The following is a 6,053-nucleotide window of genomic DNA, read 5'->3' as shown; positions in this document are numbered from 1 at the left end:
TATTCCACTGATCCTCAGGTCTATTTCTTTGGCAGTACCATGATGTTTTTCTCACAGTAGCTTTGTGGTACAGTTTCAAGTTGGGGATTGTGATACCCCCCGCCATGTCACTGTTGCTTAGAATTGCTTTTGCTATTGTAGGTCTCCTCTGGTTCCAGATTAATTTTTGGATATTTTTCTCTAGTTCTGTGAAATATACTGCTGGGATTTCAATCGGAATTGCATTGAATCTGTATCATAGTTTTGGAAGTATGTCCATTTTCATTATATTGGTTCTTCCTACCCAGGAACAAGGGATGTCTTTCCATTTTCTTATATCCTCTTCAATCTCTTTTTTCAGGGTGCTATAGTTCTCAATGTACAGGTCTTTTGCTTCCTTCATTAGATTGATTCCTAGATATTTTATTTTTTGGATGCTATTTTTAAAGGGATTGTTTGCCTAATTAATCTCTCAGTGAGTCTGTTATTCGTGTACAAGAAGGCTATTGATTTTTGAGTGTTTACCTGTATCCAGCTACTCTAACTGAATCTGTCACTTAAGTCAAAAAGTCATTTGGCAGAATTTTTTGGGTCTTCTATGTGGAGTAGTATATCATCAGCAAATAATGACAGTTTAACTTCTTCTTTTTCTACCTTTATTCCTTTTATTTCTTTCTCTTGTCTCATTGTTGTGGCTAATGTTTCAAAGACTATATTGAACATAAGTCATGATAGTGGATATCCTTGTCTTGTTCCTGATTTTAGTATGAAGCTTTTCAGTTTTTGACCATTTAGTATGATGTTGGCTGTTGGTTTTTCATAGATAGCCTTTATCAAGTTAAGATAAAAAGCATCTATTCCAATTTTCTGCAGGTTTTTTTTTTGAGGGGGCGTACCAGGGATCAAACTCGGGTTTTTGTGCTCACACAACAGACAGTGAAACCACTAAGCTAAATCCCCAGCCCTTCTGCAGCATTTTTATAATGAATGGGTGTTGAATTTTGTCAAGTGCTTTTCCTACATCTATTGAGATAATCAAATGGGTTTTGTCCTTGACTCTAATATAGTGTATTATATACATATTATATAGTGTATTAATATAGTGTTAATACAGTATTACATTTATTGATTTATGTATGTTGAAGCATCCTTACATCCTTGGGATAAATCTGACTTGTTCATGGTGTAAGATCTCCTTGATGACCCTCTGTATTCTGTTTGCCAGTATCTTGTTGAGGATATTTGGATCTATGTTCATTAGGGAGATTGGCCTGTAGTTCTCTTTTTGGATTGGGTCTTTCCCTGGTTTTGGAATCAAAGTAACACTTGCTTCCAGGAATGAATTTGGAAGTATTGCTTCCCTTTCAATGTCATTGAAAAGTTTATAGAGTAGTGGCAATAGTTCTTCTCTAAATGTCATGTAGAATTCAGCTGCAAAGCCATCAGGACCTTTTCTTTGTTGGTAAATTTTTAATTACATTTTTAATTTCACTGATTGCAACTGGGGTGTTTAGAATTGTTATATCTTCTTTGTTAAAGTTTAGTAATTCATATGTATCTAGAAATCTGTCCATTTCTCCTGTGTTTTCCATTTTATTAGAGTACAGGTTCTCGAAGTAGGTATTGATGCTCCTCTGGATTTCTGCTGGATCTGTTGTGACTTCACCTTTTTCATTCTTAATTGCATAAATTTGAGCCTTTTGTTTCCTTTTTTGATAAGGTTGGCTAATGGATTATCAATTTTATTTATTCTTTTGAAAAACCAACTCTTTGATTCATTGATTTTTTTTGGCATCTTTCTCTTAATCTCCATTGCACTGATTTCTGCTCTGATCTTTATAATTTCATCCCTTGTAAGAGCTTTGGGTTTGTCTTGCTCTTCTTTTCCTAGGAGCTTAAAATTCAGCATTAGGTTGTTTATTTGAGCTCACTCTGTTTTCCTCCTGTGGACATTCAGTGCAAGGATGTAGTGATCATCTCTGTTTCTCTTAATTAGTTTTTGTTTGAAATCTACTTTGTCTCCGAATAAGATTTCTAAACCTGCTCTTTTCTGGGTTCCTGTCACATGGAGAACTGTTTTCTATCCTTTTACTTTCAGTCTATGAATGTCTTTTGAAGTTTCTCGTATGCAGCATATTGTTGAATTTTGCTTCTTAATCCATTCTGTCAGTCTGTTTCTTTTGATTGGTGAATTGAGGTATTAGGATTGCTGGCTATAACTGATATATATTGACTTATCATTGTCATGCTATTTTTCTGTTGTTGAGTCTTTTTTATTTTTCCTCCTCTCCCTTTAATTTCTTGCCTTGCCTGATGGATTTGCTCTGTTGGGCCTCATGGAGTTGTAAATTTCATTGTCTTTTTCTAGGATATATTTTAGAACTGTTTGGAGTGCTAATTTGGTATTCATGAAGTTTCTCAGCTGTTCTTTTTCATGGAAGTATCTTATTTCCCCATCAATTTTGAAAGATAATTTTGCAGGATACATCAGTCTAGGTTGGAGGTTGTTTTCTTTTAGGACTTGAAATACCTCACTCCAGGCTCTCCTTCACTTGAGGATTTGTGTTGAAAAGTTTGGTGTGATTCTGATGGGCTTTCCTTTACATGTTATTTGTTTCTTTTCTCTAACTGCTGGTAGTATTTTGTTCTTCTGTTGTGTTTCCAGAATCTTGATTATTATATGTCTAGGTGTAGATATTTTTTTATCATGGCTAGTTGGAGTCCCATATGCCTCAATTATCTGTATATCAAATTCTTTTGCTCTGTTTGGGAAGTTTTCTATCATTAATTCTGTGAACAGTTTTTTATGTCATTTGCAATTTCTCCTGCTTTTTTGTGGACTCCTATCAGTTGTATATTAATCTTCTTTGCATCATCTGTTGGATTGATTTCTCATGGTCACTTAATAGTTTTAAGAGATCTTTCTTTTCATGGTCACTGACTGCCATCCTGTCTTCTATATCTGATATCCTATCTTCAGATTGGCTCAGTCTGCTGTGTATACTTTTGATACAGTTTTTTTTTTAAATAGAATAATGTATATTTATAAAAAGTACTATTTTATGAACAAAACAACTGAAACTCAGAAAAAAGTGATCAGAATATTATAGGACAACTCATGCCCTGTTTCTCAAAATCTTTTACAAAAGGAGATAGATTCATAAATTAACAGTTCAAGGTCTGGTATTTTAATGTTACGTTTTTTCTTTTTCTTTTCATCTGCTTCCAGTTTAAGCTTAACTTCTTCAGCTGTAAGGGCTCCAAGTTTCTTATTCTTTGCTTTCTTAACCTTTTCCTTGATGGTAGCCACATCAATTTTAGTTTCAGTAGAAGCTTCCATAGGTTTTGCAACTGGCCTTTCTTTAGGTGGAATAAACGCTTTATTTTTTTCCTCTTGTCTCTTACTGAGAGCTTCTGCTTGTTTAGCCTTTATTGCTTCCATTTTCTGTCGCTTCTTCTGATTTGCCTTCAAAAAGCATTCACCACTAGCCAATTCTTTGTCAATCTGACTTTCTGGCTGTGGTAGTAGGAATGGTGTATACTCTTTCTTAACAGTTTTCTTCTTTGGTTCTTCGTGTTTATTCACATTTTTGTGTTTGAACTGTGGTAAAAATCTTTCCCAATTTTGTGACCATAATTCAGAATCTTTTGCCAACTCTCGTTTAATCATTAAGATTTTGAAATTACAAATTGGATGAATATTCTTCATGGTATCTAGAACTACTTTTTGAACCTCTTTTAAGCCACTAAAAGGTCCAATGGCTGAAACTGTGTTTCCCTGAACCATAATGCAACAGTTTGTTAAGAGTTCCAGTGCCTTCAGAGTAGATCCTTTGGGACCAATAAGTCATTGTCTTCTTTTTACAAATCTTTCTTTATTTCTTACTAGAGAACCTATTTTAATGATGTCACACACAACATCATCCTGAAGAATTCGTACTGCCTGTTCAAATGAAACACTTCTTGCTAATAGTTTTATTAGATCTCTGGCCCTGATGATGATGTATGGATCAAAAGTCTTCTTTGTAGTACAAACAGTCATGCTGCCCTCAGTCAGGTCCAGGGTTGCATTAATGTGATGTTCATTCAAAGCCTTTTGCACCAAAGTCCAACACTCTTTCAAGTAGGCCTCTCTATATTTAGGGAACAAAGTTGCACAACTGCTCTCCTCCAAGAGTCCTCTGGGATTGTCCTCTTTAGAAAAAGCTGGTTCCTTCCAACCATCAGGAACAGTGAGGAGTTCTGATTCATCTCAGTTCTCTGGCTTCAGTTTCTGGTTGCAAAATTTATTTTTCTCAGGTGCTGCAGATGTCCTGTTCTTCGAGGAGGATGCCATTTTCAAACTCTGATACAGTTTTTAATATCCTGGATATGTTTGAATCTATTTCATGGATTCCATTTCTTTCCTATGTTGGGCATTCATAGTTTCCATCACAGTCCTGAACTCATCTATTTTTTTAATTTCTTTCTGTTCTAGCATCAGTAATCATGTCTTTCATTCTGCTCACCATCTCCATAGTTATCTGGGAAATTATTTCTGTTTTTAATTTCATCTGTTTTGTTACTTCTTGTGCTATCAGTTCAGGGTGTCCAGGTGGTTATCAGACTTTTCCACCTCATTTGCCCTAGAATTTGCTTTTGGTGAACTGGAAGTCTGGGATTATGCCTTGTTTAGATGTCTTCTAATTTCTATTTTTTTGTTGATACAGTCCTTTGTTTATTTCCTGGGTTGATACTTCAATAATGCTTATTGTAAGTGTCTTCGTTGCTTGTAATTAGAACCCTTAATGAATGATTGCTTCTCAGGGGTGTCTTCCAGATATAGCTGGTCTTTATATTTTGTGTCTCTAATGACTCCGAGGCTGTCTCATTTTCATTATATCAGGAAGGACAACTGATTAGATCAATTACAACACCTGGTGATACAATCAGCAACACCATAGAATCAAGCATATCTTAGAAAATGATAATTTGTGGCAGTTATTAATCTACCACTGTTAACCATATGAATTAAATCAAAATTGAGAACCAGCCCAAAATATTCTTGTGGTGAATAAACTCTTCAATACAGGAACATCACCCTTCAGATGGGGACTTAGAAGGAGTTGGGGAGGGATGGATAGAGGTAGAAGGATAGAGCAAGGTTAGAAGTGAGGTCAGAGGACATAGGATGATCACACACACTCCAGGGAACTGTTGAAGACAAGAGCAAAAAACAGAATGAAAGAACAAAGAGAAGAACAAAACAATTTAACAGCAATAGGGAAGCTAGAAAGTGTAACAAAAAGGGAGATGAAGGATGATGTGGGAGAGCAAGAGAGCAAGAATGAGAGGAAGAGAGCAAGAAAAGTGAAAAAAAGGAAAAGATGAAAGAAAAAAATTGAAAAGAATAGAGAAAATAATGAAAAATAAAAATTAGAAGTAAGAGAAAAAATAATTTTGAAAATAAGTTAAAAACTAAAAATGAAGAGTCTCCTTCAGGGTATGTCTCTGCTGTCACAATAGAAAACATGGGTCACAGTGTCACAGTGTGCAGATCAAAGTAAATTAGTCTCAGCAAGCCAGTGGCAGATCCTTGAGATTCAGGCTGATGTCTGGCCGCAAGTGCCAAGTTGAGCTCCCTGTGCTCCTGCCGGGTTAAACTCTGCAAAGTTCTACTGCAGGTTTCAGCTGGCTTTCCCCTGAAGTTAGTCCAGGTTCTGATGGGTGGTGATGATCCCTCCAACTTACCAACTACTGAGGTCTGGTGTGCATTTATTACAGAGATTCTCTTCACTTTTCCAGTGGGCTTCAATTTTCATCAAGGAGCGTGAGAGAGGCCCTCTTTCTGTTGTTCACTTCTGCTGTATCTTTTGGAGCTCAGGACAATGGCCTTTATGAGCCGCTGTGCCTCTGTGGTGTGAATCCAGGTACAGGTGCAGTCTGGAGGCAGGGCTATAGGTGAGGGGGGATCTTGGCAGCCTGGTTGGGAGGCGGGAATGCTGGCAGGGCAGTGCCAATGGTTCCACCAGGCTTGGCTCCTCACTGGACTTCTCCTGGCTGGGAGGCGCAGGTGGGGGTGGGGCCTGTAATTT

The 6,053-nt window shown here is 36.7% G+C and overlaps 1 pseudogene; it reads right to left on the bottom strand.

The window, feature by feature from the left end:
• Window positions 1-3,109: 3,109 nt before the first annotated feature.
• Window positions 3,110-4,315, bottom strand: LOC101715094 (KRR1 small subunit processome component homolog pseudogene; annotated as a pseudogene).
• Window positions 4,316-6,053: the final 1,738 nt, after the last annotated feature.

This window comes from Heterocephalus glaber, unplaced genomic scaffold, assembly GCF_053883595.1.
Source record: "Heterocephalus glaber isolate CG9 unplaced genomic scaffold, H.glaber_assembly_v1.0 deba00001509, whole genome shotgun sequence".
Lineage (NCBI taxonomy): Eukaryota > Metazoa > Chordata > Mammalia > Rodentia > Bathyergidae > Heterocephalus > Heterocephalus glaber.
Note: the sequence above shows the minus strand (reverse complement) of the source record. Positions and strands in the feature narration are given on the sequence as shown.